Genomic DNA, 17,503 nt, shown 5'->3' on the forward strand with positions numbered 1-17,503 from the left:
AAGTAAGAGCAGTCTCAATGAGTGTAACGGCAGATTTCCTTCTCTTCGTCTGAAAAGGAGGCATAGCAGGGATCGGACCAAGACGCAGCGTAGTTAGTGTTCATCATGTTTAATAACGACAAAACCATGAACACTACAAAATACAAAATAACAAATGTGGCAAAACCGAAACAGTCCTATCTGGTGCATAGAACACAAAGACAGAAGTCAACCACCCACAAAACAGGCTACCTAAATATGGTTCCCAATCAGAGACAATGACTAACCATATCAGGCCAAACATAGAAACAGGAAAACTAGACACACAACATAGAATGCCCACTCAGCTCACGTCCTGACCAACACTAAAACAATGAAAACACAAAAGAACTATGGTCAGAACGACCCTAAAGTGTCAGAGCTTTTTCATGCGCGAGACGGAGAGAGTGCGTTTCTTGTTTACCTTTTAAATTAACGACGTTATTGTCCGGTTGAAATATTATCGATTATTTAGGCTAAAAACAACCTGAGGATTGAATATAAACATCGTTTGACATGTTTCTATGAACTTTACGGATACAATTTAGATTTTTTTGTCTTCCTGTTTTGACTGCGTTTGAGCCTGTGGATTACTGAAGAAAACGAGCAAACAAAACAGAGGTTTTTGGATATAAAGAGACTTTATCGAGCAAAAGGAACATTTATTGTCACGATCGTCGTTAGGAGAAAGAAAGGAGGACCAAGGCACAGCGCAATAACAATACATCTTCCTTTTTAATGAAGACGAAACAAACACGTTTACAAACTAACAAAACAACAAACCGACGAACGTGATGCTATACAAAACAAATAAGTGCAGACACTGGCAACTTACACATAGACAATTACCCACAACCTACCTAATGACTATGGCTGCCTAAATATGGCTCCCAATCAGAGACAACGATAGACAGCTGTCTCTAATTGAGAACCAATCTAGGCAACCATAGACTTACATAAACACCTACACTGAACACAACCCCATGAACTCTACAAACACCCCCTAGACAATACAAACACCCTAGACGAGACCAACACAAACATCCCCCATGTCACACCCTGACCTAACTACAATAATAAAGAAGAACAAAGATAACTAAGGCCAGGGCGTGACATTTATTGAGTAAATGAATGTCTGCTGAGTGCAACCATATGAAGATCATCAAAGGTAAGGGATTAATTTTATCTCTATTTCTGACTTGTGTAACTTGGCTGGTTACTGTTTGTAATAAATTGTCTAGTGGGCTATGTTCTCAAATAATCGTACGGTATGCTTTCGCCGTAAAGCATTTTTTAAATCTGACACTGTGGTTGGATTCACAAGAAGTTCATCTTTAAACCTATGTAAAATATGTTTTGTTTTCTGAATTTTTATAATGAGTATTTCTGTATTTGAATTTGGCGCCTAGCAGTTTCACTGGCTGTTGAAGAGGTGGGACGCTAACGTCTCACGTACCCAAGAGAGGTTAATGTGATTTTAAGAGCCATAAGAGCATTGGTCTCCTATAAACTTTGCACAGTAAGTAGCCACACCCCGAGTGAGGTTAGAGAGCGTGTCAGCCTGACGGAACCGTCACTGTCGACCAGAGTGGATAAAAGGATTGGTAAAGAAATTAACATTTAGACTAGAAAGGCGTTGAGCTCTAGCTCACGTCCAAAGTGGTTTGAACCCTGAATACCAACACGAGGTGGAGAAGAAAACTCCCCTGTCACACAATCACTGGTACGGCTCATTAGCTGTCGTAAGAAACTATCTACAAAAGCTAATTTAAGGGGGACCGTTCTACTACTCTTCTCAAATCACCGCATTCTACTACTCTTCTCAAATCACCTCATGCTACTGCTCTCATGACAAATGGGAACTGTCGACACGGCTGGCTAGCCTATCTTCCAAGGAGCATCTTCCAGAGTGAACAACAGTAGAAGATGGGGAAGGGGGACCCCTTTTGTACAACAGAGCCTTACATGCATGCCGCTGAAAGGCCCACACCCCCACGAAGAAAGCCTGCTTCCAACAGAGATAAATGGCAAACAAAGACATTTACACGTAAATGCATTCATGATTTCTTACTCCAAATGGGCGGCGGTTCATGTGCAAAGTATATGATTACTGTGAGAATAGTTTCTAAAATGTGTCAATGATAAGTGTCTCTTTCTCGCTCTCTCTCTCTCTTTCCCTCCATGTCGTTGTGGAAAAAGCCACCATATTATGTCAGTCCGCTATGGACCTTTTCCTAATGTATATGTATTAAGTGTGCATGTTAACCTGTGTTATCATTTAGTTAGGTAGTAATTAAATAATTCAACCAATTTGTGTAGTACTGAATCATAAGTAAGGCTGGGTTTTTTGCAGATGCAAGGAGGTTACGACTGTTCAGAATGATGATATGAGAAGGTTATGATTAATAAGTTGACTGTTTATAGATGTGATAGGTAAAGACCTTTTTAGAGTTTAATTCAGGAAATGGTAACTCTTTAAAGAACCACTCTCGTGGTGCCCCAAATTCCTAATGCGGGAATCGGGTAACAATTAAACACAGTTAGTTGATTAGATAAATAACAGTCATAAGATTAATGCAAGTAAAGTCACAACAACAGTATATAAGTCTATTAGTACAGCTTTGTGCCAAAGAATAATAAGGACCTTGTGAGCTGAATAAAGACATACTCCCTCTATGGCAGGCAGAGGTGACTGGTCTGATGTAGCTCTTCACAGGACTAAGCTCAGATCATTCATAGCAGGCCTGCTGTGCACACAGGACAGGCACAACAGAGAGCACTGTGGCAGTAGAGTCACTCCTCTCCTCCTCAGCTGATACTGAGTGAGACTTTGTGTGTGTGTCGGGCAGGTATTTTTGAAGATTCATTGCAGTGTGTGTGTGTGTGTGTGTGTGTGTGTGTGTGTGTGTGTGTGTGTGTGTGTGTGTGTGTGTGTGTGTGTGTGTGTGTGTGTGTGTGTGTGTGTGTGTGTGTGTGTGAGGGAACGTACATGTTCATGCATGGGTGTGTGTGTGTGTGAGAGTTGCTGCAGGCAGGCTGCCTCTCTCCTGTATAGCAGACTGGCAGGCTGGGCCATCTCCCCAGCGCAACACGGACCATTGCTTCCTTCTGCAGAGAGAGCACCACCACCATTAGACGTCTCCCATCTCCCATCAGAGGACACAGGCAAACACTAACACAGTCTACCCTCATTAAACACAGTCACTTAGAATTTAGAGGACAGTGCTCCCTCCTCGTCTCCCTCCGCGCCTGTCTGCATGGCTTCTCTCCTTCTCACCCACCCATAGAATAAGCGCCACAGACAATTGCACCTATCAAAAATGTATTTATTAAAAATTGTTGTACTTTGACCCCTTTTTCTCCCCAATTTCGTGGTTTCCAATTGGTAGTTACAGTCTTGTCCCATCGCTGCAACTCCCTTACGGACGCGGGAGAGGCGAAGGTTGAGAGCCATGCGTCCTCTGAAACACGATTCGGCCAACCGCACTGCTTCCTGACACACTGCTTCCTGACACACTGTCCGGAAGCCAGTCGCTCCAATGTGTCAGAGGAAACACCGTACACCTGGCGACCGTGTCAGCTTGCATGCGCCCGGCCGCCAGAAGGAGTAGCAAAAACGCGATTGGACATGGACATCCCAGCCGGGCCAAACCCTCCCCTAACCCGGACGACGCTGGGCCGATTGTGCGCCGCCTCATGGGTTTCCCTGTCGCGGCCGGCTGCGACACAGCCTGGAATCGAACCCGGAAAATGTTTGTCGTTAACTCTGTGTGGGATTACAGATGAACTCTATCTACGGGGGGGGGGAGAGTCCACCCCTCCACCCTGTTGTAAATCCACAAGGACAAGCGATCAACCTCCACGGCAATTACACATGACCCACATGCATCGTGGTGATATGCAAATGAGCAGGGCTAAAGGCTAACGACTCAGAGGGAAGGGTTGCTGTGGAGCTGCTGATGTTCCTCACCACACCACTGTCTCTCCACATTCTACAGTACTGTCTGGGATTCTGGACAAATTGAAGATGTTTGTTTTTCTAGTATTTTTGCTGTTTTTATTTTTGCTGTTTTTGCTGCTGTTGTGCAGTCTCTCTCTCTCTCGCTCTCCGTCTCTCTCCATTTTCAACCATATAAATCCCTCACTGAGACCAAAAAACCTGCAGCTAAAATCGATGCTCAAATCCCATCTTCAGGCCTTTTCTCTGTGGATATTGGACTGTGGATATTGCGGCTAACAAACACACACCACTATAGACTGGAATTGATTTTCCTGGACCCGACAGACATCATTTCTGGCCCTGGAGTTTTAGGAATAAGTGGATTTAGGGCAGTTAGTTACAACGTAGTTATATGTGGTAATATTGAGTGTATTGTAATTATGATGATCAAGGCTGAAGATGAGCCGAGATATGACAAGATGAACGCAGTAGGTGCGTCGCTCTGACCATCGTCAGGACATTAGAATTCATGACGTGTGTATATGACGTGAGACTCCCTCAGGACCTCATAGGAAAAAGGCTGCCAGTGGCAACGGCAATGACAAGCTCATCCTGTTATATTCAGGCTCATAGACAGTCACTTACCTGTCAGCCCAGGACAGGGCAGGACAGGGGAAGATTTTACATTATGATATGTGTGTACAGTATGTGTGTGTGTACAGTATGTGTGTGTGTATGACGTCTGTCGTGTCTAGTCAGTGTGTCAGGTGTGTGAGACTCCCTCAGGAGCCCTTATAGGAAAAGGCTCTGGGCAGCAGAAGACTCATCTTCACATATTCAGTTTGAGACACTCACCTGTCAGCACAGGACAGAACAGGACAGGGGAGGATTGATTACCGTGACCACGGGGGCCATGGTGCCCTCATCACACCTCAGTCCCAGGGGCCGTGGCTAGAGAGAGATAGTGTTGGTCAGGTCACTGAGACGTGCCTGTCCTTCAGATCAGCCAGTGCTGTGACAGTGGATCACCCCACTGCTGACAGGGCCGACTCCCCCATGGTCAGACCAGAAAGTCATCCTCTTCACACATTAGACAACAGCACTGCTCCCCTCCCACAGGCACACAGCCCATTAACAATGCTCACCGGGGCTACGGCCTAATGCTCACTGGGGCTATGGCCTTGTCTATATTCACTCTATGTGTGTGTGTGTGTGTGTGTGTGTGTGTGTGTGTGTGTGTGTGTGTGTGTGTGTGTGTGTGTGTGTGTGTGTGTGTGTGTGTGTGTGTGTGTGTGTGTGTGTGTGTGTGTGTGTGTGCGTGCGTGCGTGTGTGTGTGTGTGTGTATACACGTGTACGTACAGTATGAGCATGGTCTTCGCATTTTCAAAATATCTGTAGTACCTATCTATGTGTTCCATATAATATATTCCTGCAGTCTTAAATAATGAGCTGTGTGAACTATTAAACACGTGAACTACCGTGTGTATTATTGATGATGTGGATGTGAGTAGTTTACATGCTGCTGTATGTCACTGACACGGATGTTGTGAAAGATGCCACAGGGATATACTGTATTTTCCTAACTGTGGAATAGACATAGCAGGCTGAATACATCTGGAGGCCATGCAGGATACTGTCAATATTTAGCAGGATACAGCAGGAAAGCTATACATTAGGAGATAGAGCAGCATAGCCAAGCTGGATACATGCACTAGGATTTGATGTACCAGTAATAATGCTTAAATGCATACTGTTAAGCAGTTGGAGAGTACTGTATTTGCACATTTAATTTGACTCTGGAACGTCTCTCCGTATTGAGATTCCAGTCAGGAAGTTAATCATTGATTCAAAATATTTGATGATGGCCATTGGCCACCACTTGTAGCTGATAAGGCCCTTTGAGTGATAAAATTGATTCCATTTTGTCTTTCATTATGGAGATATTGGCTGGTTCATCTGTGGTGTTGTTCCATTTCATTGTCAGTGATTGAACGGGACAGGAATTATTTCCTAATTTTATGCACTGACATGAAGTTACATCACGGCAGAGAGTTCTCGATGTGTCTGTGCTTGTGTGTTAGGGGAAGCATTTAAATGGGTTTGCGTGTAACGGTCCTGACCTGTTTTATGTTGTTTTTTGTATGTGTTTAGGTCAGGGCATGTGTTTTGGGTGGGCAGTCTATGTTATCTGTTTCTATGTTGGTTTTGGTTGCCTGGTATGGCTCTTAATTAGAGGCAGGTGTTTTGCGTTCTCCTCTAATTAAGAGTCATATTTAGGTAGGGTGTTCTCACTGTTTGTTTGTGGGTGATTGTCTTCCGTATCTGTGTTATGTCTTGCACCATACGGGACTTTTCGGTTGTTCGTTTCGTTTCGATGTAGTCTGTTTCCTGTCCGTAAGTGTTACGTTTAGTTATGTAAGTTTATGTTCAGGTTTCGTCTACGTCGTTTTCTTGTTTTGTATTTTTGAAAGTGTTTTGTTTTTTCGTGTTGCCATCGTCGTGTTAAATAAAAGATGGCTTATTTCCCTAATGCTGCATTTTGGTCTGATGATCCTTCTCTCCTCTCCTCGTCCGAGGATGAGGAGAGCGACAGCCCTTACATTGCGTCGACACTTAAGTGAGAGAGTTGAAAGGACATCAACCCGTAGGACATCTTGGATATAAGATGGCAAAACCAAAAGAACAGCTTTAACTACTGCCTACTAGTAACCAATTTCCTCACCAGATATTCAAGTTCACTTCCCATATTCTAGATGCAGTATGCATAATCAAAACCCTGCATAATCATTTTGGTTATGCAGATCTCAGAAAGCAGTGCCTTTGAGACATTGTGGCCTCAAAGCGTATTAATTAACATCACCAACTATACAGGGCAGTATGAACTAAAAGAGCTGTGTGGTGGTGGTGCTTCAGAGGAGACAGGATAATGGAGACAGCTGCTCCAATCCCTGTCTTTCAGCAGTCTGCCACAGTAGAGTCATTCTCTCTGGTGTCACTGAGACACACCCTGATGATGTGACCACAAACACAGAGGACAGGGGAAGGGAGGGGAGGGAAGAAGAGACCAGTTCCTCTTAATGAAGAGATGAAAGCAGCTCATACATTAGAGACACAGTGTCATATCATCACTGGGACACTTTGGGGCTCTGAATGTTTGTGTATATATTTATAAAAGGAAAGTATGCCCACACAGGTCTGCTGTATTGATATTGACTCAACACATCTTGGCAAGCGGTGAAGGTGCTGAGACCAATATCCAATAACCCCTCAGGCCTACAGCAGCCAGTTTAAAGCTAGAATCCTCTGTCACCCCGCCTCTGTTTGGGTAAAAAGCTAAGGGATGGGGCTGGAGAAATGTAACCACTCTCAAATTCATAGACAGAGCTATGGATGCAAGGACTGACCATCCATGATATTATTAAAATGATAGTTTTACCAGAGCCATGTATTTAGTGTTATGACATTGAGGTTTCTGCATTATGATACATTTACATGACACTACAACATTCTATGGCAGCCATGTTATCTCCCCATTAACATTACATGGGGAATATTTCATCAATGCTATGTAACTTCATATCTAGAATTACAACAATATTCACACCTCTAAAAGTTGTCTTAACTCTCTAAATCAGTGGTCACCAACCCTTTCTGAGTCAAGATCACTTTCGGAGTCAAAAAGCAAGCAGAGCTCTACCGCTCAGATGTAGTTTTAAATGTAAGCCTATGCAACATTATGCTAATGAAACGAGGTTTGTGCAGTAGGCCTAAAACATTATCACAGCATATTGGTTATGCTTGGCCTGCCAATATTGTTCTTCTCAGACAATATTATATTTCAAAACTCGAGCTTTGAAAACAGAATAGATCAGTTGTTGTATCACTTGCGAGGCACAGCTGAGCATAAATGGAAATAAACTGCATCTGATGGTCAGTCTCAGCAGAGGGAGAGAGCTGCAGTCTGCCTCACAGTCCCTGCTCGCTCCTTTCCTCTGGTGAGACTGACAAGCGAAAGGGGAACCCATCTTCCACCTGACTTTTATTTCTGCCTCATGCACAAATTCATGTTGTTCTTATGACCAGAGAAAGTGAAATATTTATAAAATAGACGCGAGCTGCTAATAGTCAAAACGCAGGCCTATCGATACACTTGGCTACTCATTCATTGAGATGCAGCTATAACCATTCATTGCAGATGCAGCTATAACCATTCATTGCAGATGCAGCTATAACCATTCATTGCAGATGCAGCTATAACCATTAATTGCAGATGCAGCTATAACCATTCATTGCAGATGCAGCTATAACCATTCATTGCAGATGCAGCTATAACCATTCATTGAGATGCAGCTATAACCATTCATTGCAGATGCAGCTATAACCATTCATTGCAGATGCAGCTATAACCATTCATTGAGATGCAGCTATAACCATTCATTGCAGATGCAGCTATAACCATTCATTACAGATGCAGCTATAACCATTCATTGAGATGCAGCTATAACCATTCATTGCAGATGCAGCTATAACCATTCATTGCCGATGCAGCTATAACCATTCATTGCAGATGCAGCTATAACCATTCATTTCAGATGCAGCTATAACCATTCATTGCAGATGCAGCTATAACCATTCATTGCAGATGCAGCTATAACCATTCATTGCAGATGCAGCTATAACCATTCATTGCAGATGCAGCTATAACCATTCATTGCAGATGCAGCTATAACCATTCATTGCAGATGCAGCTATAACCATTCATTGCAGCTGGTTGTAGCACAAGTGGAAGAAGGGAAAAGCGCATTTTCTCTTTTGTAAAAGTGTTGTATAAAAACAGTGTTGACAGTGCTGAATAACATTTGTAACATGAACTCACCATAAAAGCAGCAGCTTTTTGCTGTATTCTTTGACAGTCTCTCTCCGGTCATGGTTTTAAAAGTTAGGAAATCTCACTTAAGCTAGTATCAAACTTTGCTGTGGGATTGTGGAAGCTGTAGGCACGATGATTTGAGTTATCCAATTGGCCAGCGCAGTAGGCACACTTGGATTAGCTCTCCAGGTCCGCCGGGTAAGCGGAGTTTGTCCATTCAGACAAATGAAATGGTTTAAAATGGGAACACATTGCCTACACGGCGCACAGGGCTTCTGAATCAAGTACATCCACCGCCAATCGAATTTAGAAAAAAGTGGGTTTTTTAAATCAGTTTTTTATTTATTGAAAGTTTTATTCCCAACTTGTCTTGTGTTAGGTAGGGATAGCACAAGCCATGTTCGCTGCAGGTAGTGTACTGTACTGTAGTCTCCATACAATAATGTAGTACTGGGATAATTAACAGAGCTGTATCTGTCTGTGGTGGCCCTGCCATCTGTCGACGCCTCCCTCCCACCAGCCACATACAGGTGACCATATGTGAGAAGAGTTGTGACAGATCTCAATGCGCTTTTGTTTTTCAGCTCAATATGGCGTCTTTTCACACCAGGCTTCACAATGCATCGTGAAGGGGCCTATCTCTTTTCCCCATAGATCTCTCTCCTTCTCTCTGCTCATCCACTTGTTTAATCATCCTCTCTCCATTTGTTTTTCCCACCTTCACATAGCTACTGCCTTCCACAGAAAATGCCCTCATCAGGCTTTAAATGAAAGAGTGGTAGGAGGACGGTGTCCAACTGCTCCGTGTGTCATAGCTGAGAAGCGGTCCTCAGGGTACAGGATATGGAGTTCTGAGGACATGGAGGGTTTTCTCTGGAACCTCGGAGTCAGGCTGCTTTCTCCAATTACCATATTGGAGTGGACGCTGATCAGATGAGCGTATCAGAGGGCATGGCGTGAGCTCCTTTATCCCTCTCTCCTCTCTCTTACTGTTCACCTCCAATTCCATGTTGGACATTCACTGGATCGTTAAGGTCGTAAATATGGGCAAATATTGTCTTTCTCAGCCCCCTTAAAACCTAGAGAGCTAAAACCCTCCTCACACATAGCCACACACACACACACCAATCTAATATCCTCTTTGTGAAACTGTTTCCCATTTTTCAAATTCTGTAATACTTGTCTTCACCTCTTCATTTATTTTATTTTATTTGAACAAGGACTCTCCTCTGATGTACCAGGACTCTCCTCTGATGTACCAGCACTCTCCTCTGATGTACCAGGACTCTCCTCTGATGTACCAACTGAGTGCTCCCCCCCCCCCCCTCCTTCATTGCCCAACCTTATCAAATTTCACCAATAATTAAACGTCAACTCCTATGTTCACTCGTCTGCCTGCTGTGACCAGATCAAAGCATCAGGTGCAGGAGAATCAGCAGTGTGTGCACTGCAGGCCAGGCTGTAGAATGAGGACAGCTCGCCTAAACGGCTAATGCATTTCTACACTTTTAATTTCAAAGGATTGAGCGCAAACACAGAAAAGGCTGTGGCAGCACAGTATGTGTGCCAGGGCAGTGGGTTGTGATATCTCAGGTTCTTTTGGAGCTGGCGCTTTCACCGATGCTGTTGTTGTCACAGTCAGTCACGACCATCTTTCCCAGGGGAGGTTTGCTCTGAAAAACGTTTTTTAAGGGCACTCATCAGACATACACTGAGTATACATAATATTAAGAACACCTGCTCTTTCCATGACATAGACTGACCAGGTGAACCCAGGTAAAAGCTATGATCCCTTATTGATGTCACTTGTTAAATCCACTTAAATCAGTGTAGATGAAGGGGAGACAGGTTAAATAACATTTTTTAAGCCTTGAGACAACTGATACATGGATTGTGTGTGTGCCATTCAGGCTGCAAGAACAAATATTGAAGTGCCTTTGAACGGGGTATGATAGTAGGTGCCAGGCGTAGGGCTGTTGCGGTGACTGTATTGCCGCCACACTGGCAGTCATGAATCATGACCGCAGTAAAATTCCATGTGACCATTGAGCCACGGTAATCTCCTTTTATGTATGCTCTCTGGACATGCTTTGGTAGTACGCAACTTGCTAATGACCATCAGGTCCTAATGGCCTGGTACTCAGGGCTCTATTGTCCCTCTAATCACTCTGACATCACTGCAAATGTAATCAAAACACTTATCATCAAAACAGTATCATGCTTTTAAAACGCACCTCACTGTGATGATCCATTTGAAAACCATGGTCATTGTGGATGTTGTTTCAAAGCCTAACACAACAAAATGGACAGTGCTTTCTAAGGTGGTGACTCACGCAAAACAACCGTACGCATATTAGAGCTGATGCATAGGCTTATGAGCCTGAATTAAAATGATTGTGCCGTTATACCATACATAATCTACCGCATATTGCGCTTGACAGAAAAACATCAAACAAAACTGATTTAAGATGCCGTTGGTACATAATTGGTCTAGCCTGTACTCCAACATTAAACACATTGGAGTAATGGCCTTTGAGTGTGGACTGCATTATTATGCATACTGGACTGGTTACCTTCTGCTACACTCCAAACTGTCTATCCAGGAGACTGGGAGAGAACATATAGGCCGAGGCTATTCTGTTGGTTCATTGATTGTGCAATGTTACAAATGAAACACTGGTTAGCTGCAGGAACAGGGCTGGAGAGCTCATGCATACAGAGGTTGTGCGGAATATCATCTGTCAATCAGCGAGAACATGCTCCTCAAATACTGGTTGATGCATGGAGTGACATAAGTGGGCCATTCTAAATCTAAACTAATGTAGCATATTAGTAAAGATTCAATTGAGAATAGTCTGATGGGTGAAAATATGATGAGAGAACAGCTGTGCAGCCTGAGGCAAGGAACAGAGCACAAGCTTTTTTTACCACTTCCTCACGTCATCAATAGCCTCTAGTCGCATCATGCAGACCATATATGTTTTGATTTCTAGGACATTCTAAGGTTTGTATCACTCACGACTAACGTTGCCAAATGACTCTAAATCTAGCATATACGACCTGTTTCAAATGATAACTTTTACGCTGCTCAATTTCAATATCAGGAAGGTGTTCCTAATGTTTGGTGTACTCAGTGTATGTAGCTCAGTAGCTGACAACAGTTTCCACTTCAGACCTGTGAAGAGCCACTGGCCCAGTGCAGCCACTCTCAGACCTGTGAAGAGCCACTGGCCCAGTGCAGCCACTCTCAGACCTGTGAAGAGCCACTGGCCCAGTGCAGCCACTCTCAGGGCTGTGAAGAGCCACTGGCCCAGTGCAGCCACTCTCAGACCTGTGAAGAGCCACTGGCCCAGTGCAGCCACTCTCAGACCTGTGAAGAGCCACTGGCCCAGTGCAGCCACTCTCAGACCTGTGAAGAGCCACTGGCCCAGTGCAGCCACTCTCAGACCTGTGAAGAGCCACTGGCCCAGTGCAGCCACTCTCAGACCTGTGAAGAGCCACTGGCCCAGTGCAGCCACTCTCAGACCTGTGAAGAGCCACTGGCCCAGTGCAGCCACTCTCAGAGCTGTGAAGAGCCACTGGCCCAGTACAGCCACTCTCAGACCTGTGAAGAGCCACTGGCCCAATGCAGCCACTCTCAGACCTGTGAAGAGCCACTGGCCCAGTGCAGCCACTCTCAGACCTGTGAAGAGCCACTGGCCCAGTGCAGCCACTCTCAGACCTGTGCCACAGAGACCACAGGGTCAAATCCTGGTCATATGTCCATCGAAATACACTGGAGTATTCTTGTTGCATTTTTATCCTTGGTTTGACGTTCTTGCTCTTTAATGGATAAACCTATTTTTGTCTCCCTTTAGTCTGCTTTCTATGGCTATGCAAGCTGAGGTCTTTGTGATGGGAGCACCTCAGTAGAGCAGTGATTCAACTAGCTTTAATGGTACTTGAACTTCCCAAGCGTTATGGCTACATACTGTAACGAGACACAACTATTCCCTCTGAGCCTCATCTAATTAGTGGAAAGCACAGAATACAGGTCCAGTCACTGTCATTTAGCACGCAGTGACACATTTCATTTAGCACGCAGTGACACATGTCATTTAGCACGCAGTGACACATGTCATTTAGCACGCAGTGACACATTTCATTTAGCACGCAGTGACACATTTCATTTAGCACGCAGTGACACATGTCATTTAGCACGCAGTGACACATTTCATTTAGCACGCAGTGACACATTTCATTTAGCACGCAGTGACACATTTCATTTAGCACGCAGTGACACATTTAATTTAGCACGCAGTGACACATTTCATTTAGCACGCAGTGACACATTTCATTTAGCACGCAGTGACACATTTAATTTAGCACGCAGTGACACATTTCATTTAGCACGCAGTGACACATTTCATTTAGCACGCAGTGACACATTTCATTTCCAGAAAAAGTTTTCGGTGCAGTTTGTAATGTTGCTACCTCACCTTCAGATCCGTGCGTGGGTATAGTTTGTTGAAGTTACATAGCTCTCTAAAACATACAGAATAACTTAACTTTCTAAACTTTAGAGCTGGAATACTGAATATAAACATTGTAGTCATGGCAACTGCGGTGCAGAAATGATTGCTATTTGTCTATCAGGTAATTAGTAGTATTGTGGAACATATAGTGCCGTCAAACTCAACTCTAGACCTCGAAGCCAGTTCCCCTGTGTACTTCCATTCTTCCCCTCTAATCAGGGACTGATTTAGACCCGGAACACCAGGTTTGTGCAATTAATTATCAGGTAGAACAGATATCCACCAGGACCTCGTAGGGTAAGAGTTGAATAGCCCTGATTTAGGGCTTGATGGCTTGATTCACATTTGAGGCCATAATAATCTATTATGGGCAATGCAAATTAAATGGGTGGTTTATGTCATTAAACTCAAAATGTATCACTGACAATGTCATGCTGCCTTGTGGGAAGCATGTCATTCTGAAACTCATTATTTTCATAAGATTGGACCGTAAAGTGAGGTGGCTGATTTAGGCAGGTAGTAGATGATGTTGCTTGTTGACATGCCCATGAAAACAATGTTATTTACTTCAAACCTCTGTAGAGCTTAACAGGCTCTCTGCTATCCCCTCACTTCAATCCTATCTGCCCACCACAGATAATAGTCCACACAGTTTATAAACAAATGGCTCAAATAACCACTCAGCATTCACAGGGAGCCATGCTGCCTCATCTGCATTCTACGGATCTAATCTACTCTGTCCTTCACGTCTAATCCAGCATGTTGTCCGCTGTAGCTGAACCAATGACTCTCTTCAAATGATCAATTCATAAGGCCTTTGCATAAAGTGTGCTACTTTCCATGGGGCCTAACAGCATGTTGTAGAGCAGAGAGGTTTTGAAAAACATTAGTGGCCAACCAAAGCTGGTTAATGAGGACCAGTGGAGTGCTGCAGTGGCTTACGGGCCCACAGCCACACGAGTGGGCTGGCTCTTTCATTCAGAAGGTCCACATTACAGGAAGGCTCTGCAGTAGACCCTTATCTCCTGATGTGTAGCTGGAGCAGAGGAAAGGGCTGGAAGAGGGTCAAATAGAAGGCAGGAGAAAACCTGTTGTGATGTGGATGTCCAAAGAGGGGTCAGGCCAGGCAGCTTTCCGTTAATGAAAGAAGATAATGTTGATCGTCTGTTTTTTGTTTGACTTGGAGATATTGTATTTCTCAGAAGAGAGATATTTCAGAGGGTTTTGAGAGCGAGACTTCATGATTTGCATTATAGGAGGAAATGTTCAGAATGGTAATCACTTGCAGTGCAAGATTTGATTCCATAAAATAGTGACTCTATTTGATGACTTTAGGAACAGCTATAGTTATGTATCAGTGGAAGCACATTGCATATTCACCCACTGTGTCATCTATTACAGTTTTTTGGTCTGTTTGTAAATGTTTAAGTGCTTTAACTGTTGTACTCTCAGTTGAGTGTTTAGTTAGACTTGGAACTCTAGTGTACAGTATGTGCCAAATGATAAAACCGTATCTACATGTCTTCCTGAAACCTCTATGATGTAGTCGAGGCCAGTCAGTTGGAATTGCTCCACCCACTGCCAGAGATTGTATGTAAATGTTTATTTTTATGAGAGAATATGATGCCCTAATTGTAGTTGGAAAACATGAATGACTTGCTCAGGGAGGGAAATTACAATCAGACCCTATAGTAATAGCAGGCCCGGCACAAGGATGACATGCCTGAGGGGACTTTTTAAAACCATGGGAGTAACAACTATTGCTGTTTTAGAGCCTGATAGCACAAAGTAGATTGGTCCTACTTCTGTTCAAATGTTAACAAATTGATCTGAAATGGATCCGTACACATCGCTTTCTACACTGAACAAAAATATAAATGTAACATGTAAAGTGCTAGTTCCATGTTTCATGAGCTGAAATAAAAGATCCCAGAAATGTTCCATATGCACAAAAAGATTATTTATCTTACAGATATTGTACAAATATGTTTACATCCTTGTTGGTGAGCATTTTCCCTTTGCCAAGATAATCAATCCACCTGACATTTGTGGCATATCGAGAAGCTGATTAAACAGCATGAACATTACACAGGTGCACCTTGTGCTGGAGACAAGGCCTCTCTAAAATGTGCAGTTTTGTCACGCAACACAATACCACAGATGTCTCAAGTTTTGAGGGATTGTGAAATTGGCATGCTGACTGCAGGAATGTCCACCAGAGCAGAGAATTTGGCAGTACGTCCAACCGGCCTCACAACCGCAGGCCACGTGTATGGCGTTGTGTGGGCCACCAGTTTGCTGATGTCAACGTTGTGAACAGAGTGCAACGGTGGGATTATGGTATAGGCAGGCATAAGCTACTGACAATAAACCGATAGCATTTTATCAATGGAAATTTGAATGCACAAAAATTCCATGACGAGATCCCATTGTGAGACCTATTTTTTTTATTATCTGTGACCAACAGTTGCATATCTGCATTCCCAGTCATAAAATCAATAGATTAGGGCCTAATTCATTTATTTCATTTGACTGATTTCCTCAAATGAACTGTAACTAACTAAAATCAATGAAATAGTTGCATGTTGTGTTTATATTTTTGTTCAGTATATAATGAAACAAGAAAGAAATGTGCCACAGTACGACTTGTGTATCTGAAATGCAGCTGTAGCTGTAGTAGGCCTACACATCATTTGGCCTACCAGCACGCCCAGATCAGCTCTACAGAATGAGCACCACTAGGCTATCAAAGAATCTTACAGGCTTCATAGCTTCAACTTCAATCATTACAACTATAGGCTACATTTCTGTCAAATTTGTGACACTACGCAATAAGCGTAGCCCAGCCACCACTTCTCCAGGTGAGCAATATTTTCTGTGTGGGAGTTACAGAAAAGCAAACTAAATCAAACTAAGTGCATATTCTATAGTCATAGCTGATGTGAAATGACCTACCTGGCAGTAGCCAATTTGAATCTGCCGCGAATAAGAGTAAAAACCTATTCTGAGAGCAGCACACTATAGCAAGAGAACAGGGAGGGGGTAAAAAGTAGGCTATGAGTCGTTTTCATAGTCTTGACACCACTTTTACAGTAGCCTATCACACAAAGACTGTGTACTGCAAATGAATGATAACAGAGTGAAAGTTGCCTACTTCTTTTAGTAGGCTACATACAGTGTTTGTCCCATTACCGTGACAAACAACATTTACAAAAATGTAGTCCTATCTGAAATGCAGCCATATACACAACAACTGTTGTGAAGAGAAGCCCTGTGAAGACTGGTAGCCCAAGATGTGCTCATTAAAACAGCACACACTGTATCCATCTATTCAGGACCATGGACAGAAGGTTACTTCTATATAGTTAGATGCACTGCCCATTTCAGCACCACCGGTGTGGACAACCGGACAACAGGGGCACTGTACCAGGGCTCACCTCAGATCATAACCAATAGATTGGTCATTAAAAATATATATATTTCAACTTTATTTAACCAGGTAGGCCATTTGAGAACAAGTTCTCATTTACAACTGCGACCTTACCAAGATCAAGCAAAGCAGCGTGACAAAAAACAACACAAAGTTACACATAGGATGAACAAAAGTACAGTCAATAACACAATAGAAAAATCTATATACAGTGTGTGCAAATGGAGTAAGGAGGTAAGGCAATAAATAGGCCATAGTAGCGAAGTAATTACAATTTAGCAAATTAACAATGAAGTGATAGATGTGCAAGTAGAAATACTGGTGTGCAAAAGAGCAAAAAAGTAAATAAAACAATATGGGGATGAGGTAGGTAGTTGGGTGAGCTATTTAAGGATGGGCTATGTACAGCTGCAGCGATCGGTAAGCTGCTCAGATAGCTGATGCTTAAAGTTAGTGAGGGAGATATAAGTCTCCAACTTCAGCGATTTTTGAAATTCGTTCCAGTCATTGTCCCTATACCCATAAAATAACAGAAACCTGTATATCTATCAATAGCAATTGGACGCGCAAAAGCAAGCAGTGACATTAAGAATCACAAATACATCTCAAATATTAGTTAGAGTAAAATGCAAAGACCTAAACTATACATTACATTAAAAAAATTATGAATAATTCATGGCCATAAAGGTTGTAGCTTACCATTTGTAGCCTCCTCCATGCTGTGTTGAAC

The sequence above is a fragment of the Salvelinus fontinalis genome, chromosome 2 (genome assembly GCF_029448725.1).
Source record: "Salvelinus fontinalis isolate EN_2023a chromosome 2, ASM2944872v1, whole genome shotgun sequence".
NCBI classification, from domain to species: Eukaryota; Metazoa; Chordata; class Actinopteri; order Salmoniformes; family Salmonidae; genus Salvelinus; species Salvelinus fontinalis.